This window comes from Hyperoodon ampullatus (assembly GCF_949752795.1).
Source record: "Hyperoodon ampullatus genome assembly, chromosome: 16".
Classification (NCBI taxonomy): Eukaryota; Metazoa; Chordata; class Mammalia; order Artiodactyla; family Ziphiidae; genus Hyperoodon; species Hyperoodon ampullatus.
The window spans coordinates 74,438,166-74,463,745 of record NC_136929.1 but is presented as its reverse complement, the minus strand read 5'-3'; positions in this window follow the sequence as shown (position 1 = coordinate 74,463,745).

Below are 25,580 nucleotides of genomic sequence, written 5' to 3'. Positions count from 1 at the left end.
TCAACCACGTGTCGGACGTGGCTGTCCTCACGCAGCTCAGCCAGACCTGGGCGCCTAAGGAGCCGGTAAACTAACGACCGGCTTGCGGGTGTGTCCGAAGCCCCGCGCCCTCCCCGCATGGACGGTGCAAACCCGCCCGGGCTGAGTCTCTCCGAGGGCGGGGCGCCCGTGCGCGTGGGAACCCCCGCGGAGCTGGTCCGCGAACATGGACGCGCGCGGGAAGCGCCGAGTTTCCGATTCCGCGGCCCGGGGATGGGCAGCGAACCCGAGTCTCTAACGAGTCCCACAGACGCCGCGCTGTCCGCCCCCGCGCAGAACCGCCGCGGGCGTGGGTCTCGGAGGAGGAGGAGGATGCTGAGGCCGGGTGGCTGGTGAACGTGCCCGGAGCCGCTTCCTCGCCTCCGAGCTCGGCGACCAACGCCTGCCCCGGCTGACCTACCCCCGGGGTCGGGGAACAAAAGGCGCCCGGCGGGGTGTCGGGGCGCTTTTCCCCTCTAGCGGACTCACGTGCACGTGGTGCACACACCTGTGCACACACCGGCGCCCACCTCCTCCTCCGCCCGCCGGGGGCAGCGAGGCTGCTCGCCCCCGCCCCCGTCTGCTCAAGCCCCGCCCCACCGAGTCCGGCCCCGCCCCTCCCCGCCGGCCCAGCGCAACCCCACTCACCTGGCGGGGCTGGAGGAGGCCCCGGGTTGGTAAAACGAGAAGAAGGTGCCGCGAACTTGGGCGGCTTAGCAAGAGCTGGGGCGGGGTGTGGCTGGCGGGGGCGCCGCCTGCCGTGAGCCTTGGGGGCGCTTTGGGAGGCCCGCTTCCTGCCCTCCGGGTGCCCTGCTACCGGAGCGAGCGGGGAGGACGCGCCAGCGCGGCGTTCACCTCCGGGCCTGCACCCGGCGCAGACGACCACCCTCCCCCGGGCCGCGCCCCTCCTCTTCGCTCGGCCCCGCCCCGCGCTGCGCCCGATTGGGCCTGGGCTTCCGGAGCGTCCTGGGTCTTTCCAGGTCCCCCAGCCCCCTGCACAGAGAGGAGGACCCCCAGATGTTAAAGCTCCCAGGGACTCCAAGGGATGGCCTCCTTGTTTTGCACAAACAAGATTCTTGAGAGGTGACTTGTCCAAGGGTGTCTTAATCAATTTCTGTTTTAGTTTTCAAAGTATGGAATGTGGCTGGTCTTTCTGGGCACGGTTCATAAATGTAAAAACTTTAAGATAACTGGACAAAAATGCCAACTTCAGGGGTTAAAAACTCGAATTCAGGGAAGACCTGATCTTGTAGTTGCCGTGAGATCATTCATTTCCTGGTGAATGTTGCATTTCATTCTACTAGGTTGGGGATCCGTAGTGGACCAAGCGCCCAAAGGCGGCCTGTGGCTGGCGTGTATTGACAGGAAATGGACAGACCACCCGTTCCACCTAGTGTCCTACTTCTTGAGAAACCAACCAAACAGCGACAACGAACAGGAAATCTGAGCAACCAGCCTTGGGAAACACAGGCTGGCAACAGACTGCACACAGGTCTTTAATAAGTTCGTTTCCACCAGCAAGCCTCCAAAATAGGCTTCCTGAGGAGAAATAAGGCTTCAACGGGGAGCTCTGGAAGAAGAAATTTCCCCAGATAATTTACGTAGGATAGTCCATAGTTGGATTAGTTTTTGGTCAGGAAATCTTTTCCTCAGTGAGCCTTACTGGCTGGGGAAAAGATATTTTTCAGGGAATAGGCAAGACTCTGTTAAAGTGAAGTATGTATGTAATAATTTTTCCCTAACCAGGTTGTAACCTGCATGATGTCAGGCAACTTGTTTTTGTTTCCTGCTGTTACCCCTGGCGAAATGTGCAGTATGCACCGTCTGCATAACAAATATTTACTGCAAACACATAAAAGCGTTGATGAATCATAGGATGAGTCTGGCATTCCTGAAAGTCACTCATGTAACCCACATGTCAGCGAGGACACCCTATTTATCCACAGTTCCTTCACACTAACTCAATCGCCTTCCACCCTCCCACCCCCATCCCCTGGTACCTGCTCAACTAGATCACTGAAAGGACCCAGGTTTCTTCCATCTCTTTAGCCACCATCCTCTGAGGGCTGGCTTTGCCTCCAGACCGGCTCCTATCAGATTAGTGGCTTATGGTAGTCTGACCAGAGCTGGTATGTTTCCACCAAGGATTGGACTCTTTCCACTTATTCATCTATAGGATGTGTTTGTCCCTATCTCTCCATTTATTTAGATCACCTCTCATTTCTCCCAGCAATGTTTTACGGTGTTCAGTGCTCAGTATTATTTTGTTAAATTTATTCCTAAATGTAAATCCCTACTGTAAATAGTATTTTTATTTATGATTTTATTATGACTTTGTTGATCCTGTTGATCAGTTTGGGGAGAACTGACATCTTAACAATAATGAGCTTTCTGATCCAAAAACATAGTATATCTCTTCATTTATTAAGTCTTCCTAGTTTTTTTCCATCAGTGTTTTGTAGTTTTAGTATATAGATCTTGCACATGTTTTTTAGACCTATACTTATTTCCTGTCTTCTGATGCTATTATAAGTGTTATCTTAAAAGTAATTTCATTTTCCAGTTGTTTGTTGGTAACATATGAAAATGCAATTGATTTTTTTTTTTTTTTTTTTTTTTTTTTTTTTGCAGTACGCCGGCCTCTCACTGTTGTGGCCTCTCCCATTGCAGAGCACAGGCTCCGGACGCACAGGCTCAGCGGCCATGGCTCACTGGCCCAGCCGCTCCGCGGCACGTGGGATCTTCCCAGACCGGGGCACGAACCCGTGTCCCCTGCATCGGCAGGCGGACTCTCAACCACTGCGCCACCAGGGAAGCCCTGCAATTGATTTTTATACGGACCTTGTAGCTTCACAATTTCTGAATTTATTTATTACTTTTTAAATAGGTGATTAAAAAACTTAACAGCTTTATTGAGATATAATTCTTATACCATAAAATCCACCCTTAAGTGCATAATTCAATGCTTTTTAGAATGTTACAGAATTGTGCAACTACCACCACCATCCAAAGGAAGAACATTTGCGTCGCCTTCAAGAGAAGCGCTGTGCTCATTAGCAATCACTCCACACTCCATTCAACCCCACGCCCCCAGCCCTTGGCAACCACTAATCTACTTTACATCTATAGATTTGCTTATAAATTTCCTGTGAATGGAATCATGTTGTATGTGGCCCCTTATGACTGGCTTTTTTTACTTAGCATAATGTTTTTCAGGTTCATCCATGTTGTGTGTAGTTCATTCTTATTATGGCTGAATAACATTCCACTGTATGGCTATACCACATTTTGTTTATCTATTTGTGAATAACTTTTTGAGATGTTTATTGGGCTTTTTCTCCCAGTGTTTCCTTGTTGCCTTATTTCCATTCAAACAGGTATCAGGCTTTTCAGTTCATTTGCTCAGAAGGGTCGCTTGGCAGCACAGAAAACAGAGGTAGTTTACAAGAATTCTTGGTCTTGACCTCTAAAAACTCACTAAGTAGAATAGGATTTGAGAAAGGGGGCTCTACCCTGGACTAGAGGAGGGATTTGAAAGACATCTCTTTGTTCCCTCAAAGTGCGCTGGGGAGACGATGTTCTCCGGGACAGGAATGTTAGACCACAGGCGTGGGCATCTCAACCTCCCCGAAGGTTCCAGTGCCCCATACCTGGCACAGAACCCTCATCAAGTGGCCAAAAGAAACCGTGTGTCTTACTGGTGACCTGTGTGGGCAGATGACAGAAGGATGGAGGTGCCAGTGCTTTGCAGTGTCTGAAACCCTGGGAAGTCTGTACACACCTAAGCCAGAGCCACAAGAGTGATTGGGGTTGAATTTTCTACTAGCCCTAATGTAGGGGGGAATCAGAGCGAGATTAATGAGATATGGTAATTCTTGCACACCTGATTTTGAGGCCCAAGATTAGTCTATGCTACACTCATTATGTGAGTTCACTGAAATCAAGACTACAGTGCACATTCCATACACATCAAATATAACTCAAACATGACAAGACAGGACACTCTACTTAGAAAAATGTTTTATATGGTGCCTTGTACCCTTAATCTGTCAGTTTTCAAAAGATAGTTTGTCTGACCCCTTTCCAATTAAGCAAGACAAGCTTATTACGCAACGTAACATCCTTTACCTTTTTTCCCCAAAACAACTTGTACCAAAGTTTAAATTTTGGTAAAACATAATGCTTTTAATTTTATACTTTAGACTGAACTGACAAATTATCTCACAGCCACAGAAAAATAAATAAATTAGGTAAAACACTGAAGATAAATTAAGAAAAAGCCAATAGGTTTCCTCCATTATTTAAACCCAAGGATCGTGACTCAATCGATACATAAATAACAAACTGGCCAGTCACAGGAAGGGGTATTGAGGAGTACTGGCTCACTGTAGCCATCTCAGAGAAGGACATAAAATGCGGGACACAGGGACCCAGATCTTACTCAGTGGTGGACGTGGAAAAAGCAGAAGTAAAAGTCCTCCGGGGTTTGCTTTTGGTAGTGTCGTAAGAACGGACTTGTTCTTCCTGAGAAATCACAGCATGGTCTACTTGAGAAAATGCGTGCCCACCTAAAAGAGCAAAGCACAGGGGGCTCTGTTAGAGGACTAATACGTACAAGTGAACATTCTGGTGACAGAAATCAAAACTCCCACCGGACTGGGATACAGTGGCCACGTCAGCCAGGCCAGTGACCAAGGCAGGTAGTCTGGAGAGGGCTTGGTGATGGAGCAATTTGCAAACCTGGCTGCATTAGAATCACTTAAGAAGCCTTTTCTACATCCTTCTTTCTGGGGCCACAATTGATCTGTGGGTGGCTGGACATTGGTGTGTGCTTTTTGAAGTCCTCCCAGGGATTCTGATGTGGTGCCAGGCCCTACATGAGAAACGTGTCCTGGAGGATGCAGCCTGGCTGAGGGGCCGGGTGGCTCACGCCTGTTTATATGGGGCTTGTCTGAGCAGCTGAAACAGTGGCCCAGGGTCCCTCGTTTCATTTTCCCGCCACGATTCAAGAGGAGAGGCCCTAGAAAGGTCTGAGTCTTGAAACTGAACCTTACAACTAGAACCCAGAAAGGTAGTTTATGAAGCTGAAAACATGTTAGGGGACAACAGACAATATTAAACTTGGTAGAGAATCCATAATGCTGGAAATATTCCTGTTTTTAGATATAGCATTCTTGGAATGAATCAGTGAAACAAAAAATTCTGTTCTCATGGAGTTTACAGTCTAGCCATGAAGACAGATAATAAATAAGAATGCAATAAAAAGTTAATCATATAGCACCCAAGAGTGTGTTATGAACAAATAAAAAAGTAAACTGGAATCAGGGGTGAGGGTTGTATAGCAAGAGAGTGGTCAGGGTAGGCTTCATTGAGAAGGTGACATTTGGGCAAAGGCTTGAAGGAAGTGAAGGGGGGCGCCCACAGATGTATGAGGGATTCGCTTTCTAGGCAGAGCTGCCAGCCAGTGCAAAGGCCCTGAGGCAAGAGTACTCCTGGTACAGTGTGAGGAGAGCACAAAGGCTGGAGTGGGATGAGGGAGGAGGGAGAAGAGTAGGAGATGACACCAGGAAAGTACGGCATCCAGATCAAGTCAGTCTTCTGGGCCACTGGCAGGCTTTTACGTTGAATGTGATGGATGGCCATTGCAGGGTTTGGGGCAGAAAACTGATGTGCTTGTGCTGACATAATTTTAATGCATCACTTTGGTTGCTGTCTGAGGGGCAAGGATAGAAGCAGGAAACTCCTTAAGAGGTTTTTGAAGCAGTGTAGACATACGACAGTGGTTCAGACCACGTGCCAGCAGTGGTGTGGGTGAGTGGGAAGTGACCAGACTGAATATAATGAGATGGCAGAGCCAATGCAATGGAAAGGAGGAATTAAGAATGACTCCAAGGGGCTTCCCTGGTGGCGCAGTGGTTAAGAATCCTCCTGCCAATGCAGGGGACACAGGTTCAATCCCTGGTCCGGGAAGATCCCCCATGCTGCGGAGCAACAAAGCCCGTGCACCACAACTACTGAGCCTGCGCTCTAGAGCCCGCAAGCCACAACGACTGAGCCTGCGTACCACAACTACTGAAGCCCACGCGCCTAGAGCCCGTGCTCTGCAACAAGAGAAGCCACCACAATGAAGAGTAGCCCCTGCTCGCTGCGACTAGAGAAAGCCCGCACACAGCAACCAAGACCCAACACAGCCAAAAAATAAATAAATAAAATAAATAATAATAATAAATAAATAAAACTGTACTGGATGGCCCAGCCTGTGCATTAATGCAATACAAATAAATGAGGAAGAAGCATACCTCTCTATCCACAGACAACATGGTTGTATATAGAGAAAATCCTAATAAAGAAAAAAATAGCTACAAGAATCATTAGTGAATTTAGCAAGTCACAAGTTATAAGGTAATTATAAAAATTGTACTTCAAAACAGTAACAGTAACTTGCCTGGCGGTCCAGTGGTTAAGACTCCCTGCTTCCACTGCAGCGCGCGTGGGTTAGATTCAAGAGCACGCACGTCACGCGGCAAGGCCAAATAAATAAAAAAAATTTTTAAATGGTAACGATGAAAAATTGGAAAAGGAAAATTTAAAATACCATCATTGGGACTTCCCTGGCAGTCCAGTGGTTAAGACTGAGTGCTTACACTGCAGGGGGTGCGCGTTCAATCCCTGGTCGGGGAACTAAGATCCCACGTGCCACACGGCGTGGTCAAAAAATAAATTAAAAAAATTTTTAAAGAAATACCATTACTGAATTTTAAAATACCATTCAAAACTTCAATATTGACGGATAAATTTGGCAAGAGATGTAAAAAGACTGTATATCAGAAACTACAAAACATTCTTGAGAGAAATTAAGGAAACCTAAATAATTGGAGAAATATATTATATTCATGGACTGGAAGATTGGATAATGCTAAAATGTCAATTCTCCAATGCTCTTCAAATTAATCTACAATTAAATACAACCCCAACCCAAATCCCAGCATTTTTATTAGAATTTGAACAGCTGATTTAAAATTTTATATTAAAATTCAAAGGAACTAGAATAGCCAAAACTTTTTCAGAGAGGATATACTACATGGTGAAAGATTTAAAAATGAAGAGTAATCAAAACAATATGGTCTATAGATGAGATCAATGAGACAGAATAGAGATTCCAGATATAAACCCATACATATAACTTCAATGGATTTTTTTTTTTACAAAGTTGCCAAGGTAATTCTATGGGAAAAGCATAATCTTTTCAACAAAAAATATTGGAACTGGACATCCATACGCAAAAAATGAATGTTAACCTGTACAACGCACCATAAACAAAAATGAACTCAAAGTCGATCAGAAAACTAAACATAAAACTTAAAAAGAGAACTTTTAAAAGAAAATAGCATTAAGTCTTTGTAACCTTGGATAAGCAAAGATTTCTTAGGAGAAAAAGAAAAGTACCGATCATAAAAACAATTTTTTTTGTTGGCTGCACTGTGTGGCATGCGGGATCTTAGTTCCCTGACCAGGGGTTTAACCTGTGCCCCTGCAGGGCAAGCACGCAGTCTTAACCACTGGACTTCCAGGTAAGTCCCCACAGATCATAAAAATTTTTGGTAAGTTGGACTTAAAATTTAAGACTTCCAACTTAAATAATATTAAGAAAGTTATAGTGAAGCCACAGATTAGGGGGAAAAATTACAATTCACACATGACAAAGGACTTTTATCCAGAAAGAACTCTTGCAATTCCATAAGAACAATTCAATTAAAAAATACCAAGTGTTTGAAAATAAACTTCCTCAGAGAAGGTATACATATGGCAAACAACCACACAAAGAGAGAGTCTGTGTCATTAGTCATCAGAAAAATGCAAAATAAAATCACAAAGAGATAGTATATAATATCTTAGTGAGGTCATAAACAATAAGTGATATACCATAAAACTTTTGGGCTGAACTTATTCATATTAAACTTCTAATTTAAGATTATTTGATAAGAAACAGTTAATTATATTATACATTTAAATTTACAGTCCCTGATTTACATATATCCAAATTGTAAATGGCCTCCCCATGATTTGGCTTCTTTGGCACCAAAATCTTTCCAAGACCTTTCTGTGAGGAATCTCCTGCCCAGATCTTGACTCTCCCCTATGCCCCATCCCCCATCCCCCATCCCACCTTCCTACCTTCCTGCCCTGAGAGCCTTTACTAGCACAGCTACTGGAGATACTCAGCTGCAGTTTGCACCTGACCACCTCATTCTCTGAGAGCCCGAAGAGGCTAAAAAGCAATGGTCTCTGAGTGGGTCAGTGACACAATTATAATTAAGAGGGAGAAAGGCATCCCAAATTCCAAATAAATTTTAAATGGACTTTTAGAATATAATATTTTCACTAGCTGTCAATCACCAGAAATATAATTAATACTATAGAACATAAGGCATGTTAAAATCTTTTTTTAAATACATACATTTTTTAAATACTGAAAATCATCATTCTTTGCCTGTTTCTCCTTTTCTTTAGCACTTGTACTAGAGCCAATTCCCAAACTTGTCTGCACACTGGAATCTTCAGAAGAACTTCATAAACTACTTACTGATGCCTGTAACTTAACCACAGTGATTGTGGTTCAGTTGGTTTGGGGTGTGGCCCAGGCTTTGGAATTTAAAAAATCTCTTGGTGATTCTAGTGTACAGACAAGTTTGGAAACACTAGTAGAAAATGATATGGAGATGATGATCCTATGCAACTCTCTTATTTTCAGGGTCTTACAGTAATAGGTTTCATGTGATGCAAGTTGAAACACAGGAGAGACCACCACGTAGATTATGTACACCTGGTCAGTTAGGGTTGGCATTCAGGCTGGATTTACAAAGTAGGAGCCTGGAAACCCAGGTCCTCACGTCATATAACTTCATGGTGATGAGTGATATTTTGTGTTTACGTTGTTTGCTTGCCTATAATGTACAAAGCATCTTTAAATTAAATTTAAACATGTATTATTAGTGCCAAAACAGCACACCAGGTGATGTGGATAAAGAATTCAGTCCTATAAACTTTTAAGGAAATTTGCAAAGAGCATTTTATCAATTAGTCCTCCTTCCCACCCAGGAAGCACAAATAATCAATAATTGTTTATTCCTTATAGAGAATCTGAGGGTGTTTTCTGTGTGTGTGTTGAAGGAAGACTGAAATATTTTAAATATTTTTTAAAGAAATTTTTTAATCTTAAGGAAAAATAAAAAATGAATATTTTAAAAGAAGACTAAAATTTTTGAATCTTAAGGAAAAAAGAATAAAAATGAATATTTTTATAAAGAATTAGCTGACTGAACGCTTGTCATTTAATGATAACTTCTGCAAAATAATAAAATTCAATAAAATTGTGGTACTTCTGGTTCTGGATTTGGACCCATTCTCACCACAACCGTTTATATTCCTTTATATATTTTGAAGATAATCTATGATTCCCAAATATATTCTACTTACTGTATATTGAGCCTTCTTTTCTCTGGACTACTGGGTATATTACAAAGTTGTCTTCATTACCTATTTTAAAAAATGTGTGTGTTAATCATTCTCATGCTTTATTTTATAATTTTGGCAAATAGGTATGTATCCCAAAACAATATATATGCTTATTATAACTTCTACAAAACTGACATAAAACTGTATGCAGTGGATGGGACACCTGGTCACTCCACAGGTATTATCAGGTATATTAACTTTGCCAGTATGGTGGCATTAGATGTCTTCTCATTGCCTGATTACTGAGATGTTGTGTATCTTTCTTATATTTTTTGCCATTTATATTTCATTAACTTTCAAAAACAGCTTTATTGAGATATAATTTACATATCATACAATCCACACATTTAAAATGTACAATTCAATGGCTTTTAGTATTTTGACAGAGTTGTGTTAACTATCACCATAATCAATTTTAGAACACTTTCACTACCCTCAAAAAGAAACCCTGGACCCCTTAGGTGTCCCCTCCCAATCCCTTCATTCTCCCAGCCCTAGGCACCACTAATCTACTTTCTATTCCTATATATTTGTCTGTTCTGGACATTTTATATAAATGGACTCACACAATATGTGCTCCTTGTGACTGGATTCTCATACTTAGTATAATGTTTTCAAGATGTGTCACTGTTGTAGCACAACCAGTACTTTATTTCTTTCTATTAACAAACACTATTCCATTATATGGATGTAGCACATTTTATTTACCCATTCATTGATTAATGAGCACTTGGGCTACTATGAATAATGCTGCTATGAACACTGGTTTACAAGTTTTTGTGTGGACATGGATTTTCATTTCCCTTGGACATATTCCTAGGAGTGGGATTCCTGGATCATATGGTAACTCTATACTTAACCATTAAAGGAAATGCCAGACTGTTTCCCAAAGCAGCTGCACCATGTTACATTCCTGTCGTCAGTGTATGAGGGTTCCAATTTCCCCACTTCCTTGTCAATGCTTGTTGATATCTGTCATTTTGATTTTAGCCATCTTAATGGGTGTGAAGTAGTATCTCGTTGTGGTTTTAATTTGCTTTTGTTTAAATATTAATGATGTTGAGCATATGTTTATTAGTTATTTGTATATCTTTTTGGAGAAATGTCTATTAAAATCCTTTGCACATTTTAAAAAATTGGGTCATAGTCTTTTTTTGTTGAGGTATAAATGTTCTCTATATACTCTGGATACAAATCCTTTGTTATACATAACTTGCAAATGTTTTGCTCCATTCTGTGGGTTGTATTCAATATTTTCACTTTCTTGATGGTATCTTTTGATGCACAAAAGTTTTTTATTTTGATGAAGTAAAATTTAGTTATTTATTATTGTGTTGCTTCTATTTTTGGTGTTGTATCCAAGAAGTCTTTGCCTAACCCAGGTCATAAAATTTTAATGCAGTACTTTCTTCTAAGGGTTTATTTGCTCTTACATTTAGTTCTGTGATCCATTTTGACTTCATCTGTGAGTTTGATGCGAGGTAGGAGCCCAAATTCACTCTTTTGCAAATGGATATCCAGTTGTCTCAGAAGCATTTGTTGAAAAGACTGTTCTTCCCTGCCTCCCAGTTAATGGCATTGGCACCCTTGTAAATATCAATTGATCATAAATTTGAAGGCTTCTTTCTCAATTTTATTCATTTAGCTATGTATTTCTATCTTTATGCCAGTACCACTGTCTTAGTTACTGTAGCTATGCAGTAAGTTTTGAAATCAAGAAGTGTGAGTCTTCCAACTTGTTCTTCTTTGACAAGGTTTTGGCTATTCTGGGTCCCTTGCATTTCCATATCAATTTTAGAATCAGCTTGTACATCTCTGCAAAGAAGTCAGCTGGGACTTAGAGAAGAATTGCATTGGACCTTTAAACTGATTTGAGGAGTATTGCCAGTTTAACAATATTGTCTTCTAATTCATAAACATGGGATGTCTTTACATTCACTTAATCCTTCTTTAATTTCTTTCAACAATGAATTGTAATTTTCAAAGTATGAATTTTACACTTCTTTTGTTAAATTTAGTCATACGTATTTTATTCATTTTGATGCAATTGTAAGTTGAGTTGTTTTCTTAATCTCACCTTCAGTTTTCTTATTTTTATTTTATAGAAATAAAATAGATTTTTGTGTACACTGATCTTGTATCCTGACACTTTACTTAATTTATTTATTAGTTCTAATGGTTTTTAGTAGATTCTCTAATATATATATATATATATATATTTATAAAATGTCATATGCAAAGAGAGATCATTTTACTTCTTCCTTTCTAACCTGTATGACAATTATTGTATTTTCTTGCCCAGTTGTACTAGCTAGAATTTCCAGCACAATGATGAATAGAAATGTTAGAAATAATATCTTTGTCTTGTTCTTGATTTTAGGGGGAGAGCATTCAGTCTTTCACCACTAAGCATAATGTTAACTATGGGTTTTTTGTAGATGTCCTTGATCAGGTTGAGGAAGCTCCATTTTATTCCTAGTTTGTTGAGAATTTTTATCACAAAGGAGTATTGGCTTTTGTCAAATTCTTTTACTGAATCTACTGAGATGGTCATGTCATTTCTGTCCTTTACTCTATTGCTATGATGTATTACATCAGTCTATTTTAGGATGTTAAGCCAACCTTGCATTCTTGGGATAAATCCCACTTGGTTATTGTTTATAATCCTTTTATGTATTGCTAAATTTGGCATGTTGATATTTTGTTGAAGATTTTGCATCTATATTGTTTTATTAAGTTGCTTTTAAAATCAGTTATGAAAAGACAGAAGACGAAGTATGCATTTACACTGTCACGTATAAATACATCATTTCCTCTACCAGTGCTCTTTGTGGTTTTGGTGGACTCAAATTTTTGTCTGGGTTTACTTGCTTTTAACCTGAAGAACTTCCTTTAGTATCTCTTATAAAGGTGTGTATTCTAGCATCAAATTCTCTCATTTTTCTGTTTATCTGGTAATATCTTTATTTTGCCTTCATTTTTGAAAGATTATTTTGCTGAGCTAAGATTCTTGGCTGATAGGTGTTTTCTTTTTTTTCTTTCGGCATTTGTGTCACCCCACTATATTCTGGCCTCCATCTTTTCCAAAAAGAAATCATCTGTTATTCTCATTGGAGTTCCTTTGTATGGATGAGTCATTTTTCTTTCCTGCTTTCAATATTTTTCCATCATTTTTGGCTTTCAACATTTTTGCTTCAGTGTGTCTGGGTGTGAATCTCTTAGTATTTATCTCACTTGGAGTTAATTGGGTTTCTTGGATGTGTGGATTAATGTTTTTCAGCTAATTTGACACTTTTCAGCTATTATTTCCTTGATTTTTTTTCTACTTCACTGTTTTTCTCCTCTAGTTCTGGTACTCTCATTGTGCTTATGTTGGTGTGTTTAAAGGCTTCTCACATTCTCTGAGGCTCTGTTAAATTTTCTTCACTCTATTTTTTTCTCTGGTCTTCAAATTATGTATTCTCTATTGATCTAACTTCAAGTTTGCTACCCTTTTTTCTTCCAGTTCAAATCTACTGTTGAGCCTCTCTAACACATTTTTCACTTTGGTACTTTTTAACTCCAGGATTTTCATTTGGTTCTTTATTATAATTCCTATCTCTTTATTGATAATCTCTATTTGATGTGCAATTGCCTTCATACCTTCAAGCATGGTTTCTTTTAGTTCTTTGGACATATTTTTAACAGCTACTTCAAACTCTTTGTTAAATCTGACATCTGGGCCCTCTCACAGGCAGTTTCTGTTGCCTGCTTTTTTCTCCTGTGTGTGGGTCACACAGTTCTGTTTCTTTGCATGTTTCATTTTTCTTTTTTTTCTGTAGTTAAAAACTAGACATTTTATATAATATATTATAGCTGCTCTGAATACTGTTTCCTCTCCTCCTCCTTTAAGGCTTGTACTTATTGTTGAAGCACGTTTATTTGTTTCATGATTTGGCTAGGCTTTTTTAGTGAAATCTATTTCCCCCATAGTGTGAAACCTCAGTGTTGCTCCTTGGAAAGTGCAGCCTTGAGCAAGCACACAGCTGCCTTGATTTTAGTGGGACTCTCTTTTTTTAAAATTATTATTATTTATTTATTTATTTTTGGTTGTGCTGGGTCTTCGTAACTGCGTGCAGGCTTTCTCTAGTTGTGGCAAGCAGGGGCTACTCTTCGTTGCAGTGTGCGGGCTTCTCATTGCGGTGGCTTCTCTTGTTGTGGAGCAGGGACTCTAGGGTGCACAGGCTTCAGTAGTTGCAGCATGTGGGCTCAGTAGTTGCAGTATGAGAGCTCTAGAGCATGCGGGCTCAGTAGTTGTGGCACACAGGCTTAGTTGCTCCGCGGCATGTGGGATCTTCCCGGACCAGGGATCAAACCCATGTCCCCTGCATTGGCAGGCAGACTCTTAACCACTGTTGTTGGACTTGTATTACAGTTTAAGTTGAAGCATGCAGTTTGAGAAATGAAAACAATACATAAAGTAGACATAAATTTCAAACTAACAGAGAGAATCTATGACCCATTAGAACTGTTGTGCTTTCTATCACAAAGCACATAGTATCTCAAATATTTATTAAAAATTAACAATAAAAGCACTAATTCACAATTTATACATGTCAGAGGCAAAGAGAATGGTCTCTAAAGGCCATCTGTTAAATGTTCAAACTACACTCTGTTATTTAGATTATACTATTAGATTTAGGTGAATACATATCTAAATATATTTTTAATCCTATTTTCGTTCTTCAGTTCTTTCTGTAGAGACACACACAGAAACACTGACACACACTCCCCACATTGCGAATAACATGTTCTTTGCTGAATATTTGTTTTGTTTTTTTTTTTTTTTTGCAGTACGTGGGCCTCTCACTGTTGTGGCCTCTCCCGTTGCGGAGCACAGGCTCCGGACGCGCAGGCTCAGCGGCCATGGCTCACGGGCCCAGCCGCTCCGCGGCATGTGGGATCTTCCCAGACCGGGGCACGAACCCATGTCCCCTGCATCGGCAGGCGGACTCTCAACCACTGCGCCACCAGGGAAGCCCTCTTTGCTGAATATTTGAAACAATTAAGCTATTACCATGTTCCAGCATTTTTGTGGGCAACCAGAAGAGAATGAAGGAATGGACCAAAGCATTTATACATTGAATCCAAAGCACCTAAAAGAAGACAAAGCAAGAAAGTCAAGATAGTACCCTGGTCTAAATCTAAAAATATGTGACATTATAAAGTATATTTGTTGGGTGAAACACAGTTGCAAAGCTAAAATGTCTTCCTGGAGACTGAAAATTTCTATTTCTTTATTCTCCTCTTAAAAGAAGTGACTGTGAAATTACAGTATGATATTATTTGAAAAACAAATCTATTAAATATAAATGTGTAGATCTCAAAGATAGTATATTTATTATAAAAACATATAAAAACTTAAATTATCCAGCAGAAGAGAACCAGAAGGAATTTTTTTAAAGAAATAATAAAAATACTTTCAGTCTTTAAATTATAGTACTTTAAATATAATTTAATACCATATTTTACATGATACACTCTGTACCTTTACATTTACACCCTGGTTCTGGTTGAAATAATTTTTAATACCCCATATACAGGCGTACCTCAGAGATACTGCAGGTTTGGTTCCAGACCACCACAATAAAGCAAATATTGCAATAAAGTGAGTCACATGAATTTTTTCGTTTCCCAGTACATATAAAAGTTAAGTTTACACTATACTGTAGTCTATTAAGTGTACAATAGCATTATGTCTAAAAAAAAAAATGTACACACATTAATTAAAATGCTAACCATCATCTGACAATGCAGGCTTGACACAAACCTTCAATTTGTAAGAAACATACTATCTAAAAGTGCAATAAAACAAGGTATGCCTGAACAACTTTCTTAAAGGAAATCTCAATATAAAATCTATGGGATCAATCAAACAAGGGTGCACATCAGTTAGGAAATGATAGAACAATAACAAGTCTTTGTTCATTCAATTCTAAATATACCAGCTTTTTTTTTTTTATTCATGCTTGCCATGAAGACTAACAGATAAAGGACTAGAGAAGAAAAGAATGTGGAAAAAACATATTTGGCCTGTGACTCAAATTTCCTGGAGTGAAGCAGATTTTAGGAAAGAATGTAAGAAACTGGTTCAAAAACAAAGCTACTACCAAATTGGAAAACCTCAGGATTCATGGAACGTTGGGTAGAGTACATAAAAACATGGCATAGGGCTGCATTCCTTGTGTTTTTTTATTATTTTTCCTAAAGCAGCAGAAAGGGAAGAGACAAAAGTACCTTTTGGAGGGAAGTTGAGATGAAAGACCTGCAATAATCTTCTGCTTACCTTTATATTGAAAATATCGCCTGTCTGAGAAATTGTGTAGAGTTGTGGATACCTAAGCAGGCTCTCCTGACTGCAACACTGTTCAAAGATTCCCAGAGTAATAGGTGGCAGTGAAGTGAAAATCTACATAGGAAACAAGACTCTACTAAAAAGAGCTTTCAGTCTGTATCTGAGTTAGCAATGTCATTTTCCTGGCTTTGATAATGTACTGCAATTATTAAGGTATCACTGTGGGGAAAGCTGGGTGAAGGGTACACAAAACTAATTTTGCAAACTTCTGGTAAGTCATAAACTATTTAAACACAAAAGTTACTTACAGGGCTTCCCTGGTGGCGCAGTGGTTGAGAGTCCACCTGCCAGTGCAGGGGACACGTGTTCGTGCCCCGGTCTGGGAAGATCCCACATGCCGCAGAGCGGCTGGGCCCGTGAGCCATGGTCGCTAAGCCTGCGCGTCCGGAGCCTGTGCTCCACCACGGGAGAGGCCACAACAGTGAGAGGCCCGCGTACCGCCAAAAAAAAAAAAAAAAGTTACTTACAAAGAAGTCATTATTGAGACACATAGATTGGAACAGATCTACCAAATCATGACTTAATTTTTCTAATTGATCCAATCCTTTGATTCAACAGCGTATTTAGAATCATGTTCCTTAATTTTAAAATATGTGCGGTTTTCTCTAATCTATTGCTGTTATTGGTTTCTAGTTTAAATTCCTGGGATCAGAGAACATATTCCATATGATTTTCATCCTTCTGAATTTATTAAGACTTGTTTTATTGCCCAGTATGTGGTCTATTTTGGTGAATGTCCCATATTCATTTGAGAAGAAGGCGTATTCTGCTGTTGTTGGGTAGTTTTCTATAAATGTCAGTTAGGGCCAGTTTGTTATAAAAGTGTTCAAATCTTCTATACCCTTTCTGAATTTTCATCTATAGTTTCTATCAACTACAGAAAGGAGTATTTAAAACTTTGACTGTCATTGTCAATTTACTTAATTTGTCATTTAATTGTATCAAATTCTGCTCCATTTCTAATAAGTTCTAATAAGCTATGTTATTAGACACTTTACATATTTAGGAATCTAATGTGTTATTGATAAATTAACCCCTTTAAAATTAAGAAATGTCCATCTTCACTATTAGCCATATTTCTTTTTCTAAAGGCTGTTATTTGTATAATTAATATAGCCACTCCAGTTTTCTTTTGATTAGAATCTACATGGTAAACCTTTTTCATCTTTTTCCTTTTGACCTATTGGTGTCTTTAAAGTAGGTTTTATTGTGGAAATCATATAGTTGTGTCTTGATTTTTTAATCTGACAGTCTCTGCCTTTTAACTGGAGTATTTAGAACACTTGTAGTCAATGTAATTATAAATATGTCTGGATTTAAATCTACCATCTTCCTATTTTTTTCTATTTGTTGCATTTATTCTTCCTCTTTACCTCATTTCTTGACTTCTTTTGGATTAACTGAATATTTTTTAAGATTTTCTTTTATCTCCACTATTGGCTTACTAGTTATACCTTTTCTGTTTTTGTTTTTCTTAGTTGTTCTTTAAAAATTTACTGTAAACATATGCAATGTATCATAAAGTTCAAATAATAATATACTCCAGTTCCTCCCTCCCATTCATTGTGCTATAGTTACCTACCTGTAACTATAGATAGATACCTAGAGTTATCAATCTATATTGTGCTGTAGTTACAAGCCCTACAATACATTTTGCTTTAAATAGCCAAATGTCTGTTAACATAATTGAAAATGGGGTGGGAGGGTCTCTTATGAATGCCCACATAATTAACACTTCTGTTGCTTTACATTGCTTTGGACAGACCCAGATCTCTTTCTGGTATACTTCTTCTTTTGCCTGAAGAGCTTCCTCTAACATTACAGGTATTACAGGTCTTCTGGTGATGAATTTTCTGTTCTCTTGGTTTGAATTAGTTTTTATTTCATCTTAATTTTCAAAAGACATTTTTGCTGGGTATAGAATTTTGGGTTAATGGATTTCTTTTCTTTCAGATCTTTAAAGATACTCCATTGTCCTCTATGCTGCATGGTTTCCAATGAGAAATCTGCTTTTATTCTTAGATTTATCTCCTGTATGTAATTCTTGTTTTTTATCTGGCTGATTTAAAGATTATTCTCTTGATCACTGATATTCAGCAATTTGGTTATGAAGAACATTTCTGTGTCATTTTTTAGGTTACTCTTCTTGAGAAGAGATTGTTGAGATTCTTAGATTTGTGAGTTTACAGTTTTCATCAAATTTGACACTTTCAACCATTATTTCTTCAAATATTATTTTTTCACCTTCTTTCTGTGGAAACTCTAAGTTTATGAAAATTAGAATGCTTAATATTGTACCGGAGCAAAGTGAGGCTCTGTTAAATTTTTCCGATTTTTCTCTCTGGGCTTCTCTATTGCTATGTCTTCATATTCAGTAATTTTTTTCCTGAACTTTCTAATCTACTCTTAATCCCATCCAGAAAAATGTTCATTTTGGATATTGAATTTTTAAGCATAAAGTTCTATTTGTTTCTTTTCTATATCTCTATTTTTCTCCTCATTATATTCATGTTTTCCTTTATATCCTTGAACATGCTCATAAGGTCCTTATCTACTAATTCCATCATCTTATAATTTCTGGACCTGCTCTTACTGATTTATTTTTGACCTTCTATGGATCTTATTTACCTATTTCTTCGTATGCCTTATATCCTTTAGTGGATGCAAAACATGGTGAATTTTGTGTTACCGAATGCTTAATTTTGTTCTTTAAAAATTGTTTGCCTATCTACAGATTCAATGCAATCTCTGTCAAAATACCAATGGTATTTTTCACAGAACTAGAACAAATAATTTTAAGAGGTGTATGGAAACACAAAAGACCCCGAATTCCCAAAACAATCTTGAGAAAGATCAGAGCTGGAGGAATCACGGTCCCTGGCTTCAGACTATACTACAAAGTTACAGTAATCAAAACAGTATGGTACTGGCACAAAAATAGATACATAGATCAATGGAACAGAATAGAGAGCCCAGAAATAAACCCATACACTTATGGTCAATTAATCTATGACAAAGGAGGCAAGAATATACAGTGGAGAAAAGACAGTCTCTTCAGTAACTGATGCTGGGAAAACTGGACAGCTACATGTAAAACAATGAGATTAGAACATTCTCTAACACCATAAACAAAAATAAACTCAAAATGGATTAAAGACCTAAATATAAGATGGGATACTACTGATATTAAACACCTAACAGAAAACACGGGCGGAACACACTGTGACATAAATTGCAGCAATATTTTTTTGGATCTGCCTCCTAAGGCAAAGGAAACAAAAGCAAAAACAAATGAGACATAATCAAACTTAAAAGCTTTGGGCAACAAAAGAAACCATCAACAAAATGAAATGACAACCTACCAAATGGGACAAGATATTTGCAAATGATAAGACTGATATGGGGTTAATAGCCAATATATATAAACAGCTCATATGACCCAACATCAAAAAAACAAACAATCTGATTTCAAAATGGGCAGAAGAACCGAACAGACATTTTTCCAAAGATGAAATGCAGATGGCCAACAGGAACATGAAAAGATACTCAACATCACTAATCATCAGGGAAATGCAAATCAAAACCACAATAAGATGTCACCTCACGGGACTTCCCTGGTGGTGCAGTGGTTAAGAATCTGCCTGCCAATTCAGGGGACACGGGTTTGATCCCTGGTCTGGGAGGATCCCACATGCCATGGAGCAACTAAGCCCGTGTGCCACAACTACCGACTCCGCATGCTACAACTACTGAAGCCCATGTGCCTAGAGCCCATGCCCCACAACAAGAGAAGCTACTGCAATGAGAAGCCTGGGCACTGCAATGAAGACCCAACACAGCCAAAATAAATAAATAAAATAAATAAATTATTTTTAAAAAGAGGTTATCTCTGTATGATGATAAAAAAAAAAGATATCATCTCACACCTGTCAGAATGGCTATCATTAAAAAGAACACAAATAACAAACATTGGCGAGGATGCAGAGAAAAGGGAATGCTCGTACAGTGTTGGTAGGAATGTAAACTGGTGCAGCCACTGTGGAAAACAGTATGGAGGTTTCTCAGAAAACTAAAAATAGAACTACCATATGACCCAGTAATTCCACACCTGGGTATATATCTGAAAAAAACCAAAAACAGTAATTTGAAAAAATACATGTACCCTAATGTTCATAGCATTATTACTAACAATTGCCAAGGCATGGAAGCAACCTAAGTGTCCATCAACAGATGAATGAATAAAGGAGATGTGGTATATATATATATTGGGTTGGCCAAAAAGTTCATTTGGTTAATAAATACGTTATTCAATAAGGTTCTTGGTGAAAATGAAAAATGTATCTTTTTACTTAAAACCGAATGAACTTTTTGGCCAACCCAATATACACATACATATATTTGATTACACACACACACACACACACACACACACACACACAATGGAATACTACTCAGCCATAAAAAATAATGAAACTTTGCCATTTGCAGCAACATGGATGGACTTGGAGGGCATTATGCTAAGTGAAATAAGTCAGACAGAAAAAGACAGATACTGTATGATATCCCTTATATGTGAAATCTGAAAAATACAACAAACTAGTGAATAGAAGAAAAAAACAGCAGACTCACAGATATAGAGAACAAACTAGTACTTACCAGTGGGGAGAGGGAAGTGGGTAGGGGCAATATGGGAAGAGGGAAAAAAGGGGTTATTATTGGATTATGTGAAATCATGTGTGTGAAACTTTTGAAAATTGTAAAGCACTATAGAATTTAAAGAAACTTTATTCAATTTTTAAAAATTAAAAACTAAAAAAAAATTGTTTGTGTTCTAACATGCAGGTAAGTGACTTGCAAATCAGCTTAATACTTTTGAGGTGTGCTTTTAAGTTTCGTTATGATGGGTCCAGAATAGTGTTTATTATGGGACTAATTCATCCTTATTTTTAAAAGTGTGACTTATGTAAGGAATTTCCCCAATATCCTGCGTAGTAAGTCTTCCCAAACTGGCTGATAGGAATACAAACTGTTCCCAGCCCTGAATGAGCTCCAGGAGTCTAGCTTACTGCTTTCTGGTGGTTTTTTCCTTAGCTTTGGGCAGACCTTCCTCATGCACATACAGATAAATCATCAGCCAAAGGCTCAAGGGGGCTCTCCACAGATTTCCAGAAACACTCTGTCTCTGTATTTCTCTGTGCCTGCACCTCTTTTTCTCTCTCTCCATGTCTCAGTACAATTTGTCTGTCTCTGATACTCTATCTGGCAAATTCTAGCCCTCTTGGCCCACTGAATTCAGTCTGTATCTTCAATTCAGTAAGACAGGTGGGCTTTCTTCTGGGCCCATCTTTCTTCACTGTGGCCTAGAAACAGGCCTGCTCTCAGAGATCACAGCAATGAGCAGCCTGGTGTCTAATGCTTGAAAACTGGTATTTTTCTGGTATTCTAGTTTTTTTCTGGTAGGAGGGTAATTCTGATAGCAGTTAGTCATGCAGGAGCAGTAGCAGAAATAACGTATAACCTCTAGAAGTAGTATGACAACTCATTCAAATTTAGTTATCAAATAAGTAGACAGAGTCTGTCTCTGGCATTGCCAGTAATTGCCACCAGGGAAGTCCCTCCATCTAGTTTTTGAATTCAGAATAACTCAAGTAATGGTATGGGATTATTTATTGTTAGAAAATTCCACTAAAATGGAAAATAGTATTTACTGTAGGCTTGATATAAAAATTCATCATTTAGTACAAACACAGTGTGATATTTCCACAAGTACAAATTTTCTACCAAGAGGCTTAAAAGGACATGGAATTATACTATAAACATACACATATACCCACATAGACACAAAGGTAGACAACTCTAAATTATATGTATTAAATGGAACGGGTTTAGGTAGAGTTCAGCAGTTTTTACTTGGCTTAAAAATATGAAAACAGGGACTTCCCTGGCAGCGCAGTGGTCAAGAATCCGCCTGCCAATGCAGGAGACTCGGGTTCAAGCCCTGGTGCGGGAAGATCCCACATGCCGCGGAGCAACTAAGCCCGTGCACCACAACTACTAAGCTTGTGCTCTAGAGCCCGCGAGTCACAACTACTGAGCCCGCGTGCCTAGAGCCTGTGCTCTGCAACAAGAGAAGCCGCTGCAATGAGAAGCCTGCACGCAGCAATGAAGACCCAACACAGCCAAAAATAAATAAATTAATAAATTAATTTTAAAAATATGAAAACATTGTACAGGCAGATTTAAAGAGATTTTGATTATATTATCAACATACATTGGGTACAAATGTCATGTAGTTACTCTAGAATGATCTGCTATGATTGAAAACACATGTGAAGAGTTTAGGCTTCTGTTATCTTTGATAAAGGAGGCAGGAATATACAGTGGAGAAAGGACAGCCTCTTCAATAAGTGTTGCTGGGAAAACTGGACAGGTACATGTAGAAGAATGAGATTAGATCACTCCCTAACACCATACACAAAAATAAGCTCAAAATGGATTAAAGACCTAAATGTAAGGCCAGAAACTATCAAACTCTTAGAGGAAAACATAGGCAGAACACTCTATGACATAAATCACAGCAAGATCCTTTTTGACCCACCTCCTAGAGAAATGGAAATAAAGACAAAAATAAACAAATGGGACCTAATGAAACTTAAAAGCTTTTGCACAGCGAAGGAAACCATAAACAAGACGAAATGACAACCCTCAGAATGGGAGAAAATATTTGCAAATGAAGCAACTGACAAAGGATTAATCTCCAAAATTTACAAGCAGCTCATGCAGCTCAATAACAAAAAAACAAACAACCCAATCCAAAAATGGGCAGGAGACCTAAATAGACATTTCTCCAAAGAAGATATTCAGATTGCCAACAAACATATGAAAGAATGCTCAACATCATTAATCATTAGAGAAATGCAAATCAAAACTACAATGAGATATCATCTCACACTGGTCAGAATGGCCATCATCAAAAAATCTACAAACAATAAATGCTGGAGAGGGTGTGGAGAAAGGAAATCCTCTTGCACTGTTGCTGGGAATGTAAACTGATACAGCAACTATGGAGAACAGTATGGAGGTTCCTTAAAAAACTAAAAATAGAACTACCATATGACACAGCAATCCCAGTACTGGGCATATACCCTGAGAAAACCATAATTCAAAAAGAGTCATGTACCAAAATGTTCATTGCAGCTCTATTTACAATAGGCAACATGGAAGCAACCTAAGTGTCCATCGACAGATGAATGGATAAAAAAGATGTGGCACATATACACAATGGAATATTACTCAGCCATAAAAAGCAACGAAACTGAGTTATTTGCAGTGAGGTGGATGGACCTAGAGTCTGTCATACAGAGTGAAGTAAGTCAGAAAGAGAAAAACAAATACCGTATGCTAACACAATATATGGAATCTAAAAAAAAAAAAAAAAAAAGGTCAGAAGAACCTAGGGGCAAGACGGGAATAAAGACACAGACCTACTAGAGAATGGACTTGAGGATACAGGGAGGGGGAAGGGTAAGCTGGGGCGAAGTGAGAGGTAACTGACATATACACACTACCAAACGTAAAATAGCTAGCTAGTGGGAAGCAGCCACATAGCACAGGGAGATCAGCTCGGTGCTTTGTGTCCACCTAGAGGGGTGGGATAGGGAGGGTGGGAGGGAGGGAGATGCAAGAGGGAAGAGATATGGGAACATATGTATAACTGATTCACTTTGTTATAAAGCAGAAATGAACACACCATTGTAAAGCAATTATACTCTAATAAAGATGTTAAAAAAACAGAACAAAACAAAAAAACTCTCAGCAGTCTAGGAAAAGAGGGGAACTTCCTCACCTTGATGAAGGGCATCTATTAAAAACCTACAGCTAACATTATACCATGAAAACACAACATGCTGGGAGAAAATATTTGCAAACTTCATTTCCGACACAGGAGTAATATCTAGAATATGTGGAGAACTCTCAAAAGTTAACAGTGAAAAAACCTAACAATCCAGTTAGAAATGACAAAAGATATGAAGAGACATTTCACTGAAGAAGATATGCAAAGAGCAAATAAGCACATGAAAAGGTGCTCAACATCATTAGCCGCTAGCAAAATGTAATTTAAAACCACAGTGAGGGCTTCCCTGGTGGCGCAGTGGTTGAGAGTCCGTCTGCCGATGCAGGGGACACGGGTTCGTGCCCCAGTCCGGGAGGATCCCACATGCCGCAGAGCGGCTGGGCCCGTGAGCCATGACCGCTGAGCCTGCGTGTCCGGAGCCTGTGCGCCGCAACAGGAGAGGCCACAACAGTGAGAGGCCCGCGCACAGCGAAAAAAAAAAAAAAAAAAAACCGCAGTGAGGGCTTCCCTGGTGGCGCAGTGGTTGAGAGTCCATCTGCCGATGTAGGGGACGCGGGTTCGTGCCCCGGTCTGGGAGGATCCCACATGCCGCAGAGCGGCTGGGCCCGTGAGCCATGACCGCTGAGCCTGCGCGTCTGGAGCCTGTGCTCCTCAACGGGAGAGGCCACAACAGTGAGAGGCCCGCGTACCACAAAAAACAAAAAACAACAAAAAAAACTGCAGTGAGATCTTACTGCACACCTATCAGAATGGCTAAAATAACCAATAGTAGTAACACCGAACGCTGGCAAAGATCTAGAAAAACAGGAGAACAGATACTTTGCCAGTGACAATTTAAAATGGTAAAGTCACTCTGGAAAACAGTTTGGCAGTGTCTTTTAAGACTAAACATACACTTACCATATGACTCAGCAAATGTACTCTTGGACACTTACCCTGAATAAGTGAAAACTCATGTTTACACATAAGCCTATACACATGTTAACAGGACTTTATTCATGATGGCTCCAAACTGAAATCAACCTACGTGTCCTTCAACAGGTGGAGGACTACACAGCAATAAAAAGGAAAAATGATGGTTCGTGTGACAACTTGGATGGATCTGAAGGGAATTATACTGAGTGAAAAAAAATCCAGTCTCAAAAAGTTACGTACTACATGATTGCACTTTTATAACATTCTTGCAAGAACCCAGCTGTAGGAAAAGAGAACAGATTAGCCACTGCCAGGGCTTAGGGGTGGGTGTGGATATAAAGGAGTAACACAAGGCAGATCCTGTGGTGATGGGGCAGGTTTCTACCTTTTATTGGAACAGGTCTGTATCTTGATTACTCTGGTGATTATGTGAGTCTACACAGGGATAAAAGTGCATAGAGCGACACACATGCACACATACACACACGTGCATGTAAAGCTGATGAAATCTGAATAAGCTCTGTAAGTTGTCCCAGTATCAATGTCCTGGTTTTCATATTAACACCTGTATTATACAGTGTTATCTTTGGGGGAAACTGGGTGAAGAGTTCACAAGATCTCCTGTAAATATTTTTTGTAACTTCCTGTGAATCTATAATTACTTCAAAATAAAATGTTTCAAAACATATTTCCACAACCAAATTTAAAGCTTACACAGGTATTTTTAAAGTCAGAACGGTAGTTAGAAGATTCACTCCCATATCTTGGCTATTGTAAATAATGTGCCCATCTACAAAGGAATAAAGATGTGGTATATACATACAATGGAATATTACTCAGCCATAAAAAAGAATGAAATGATGCTATTTGAGACAACATGTA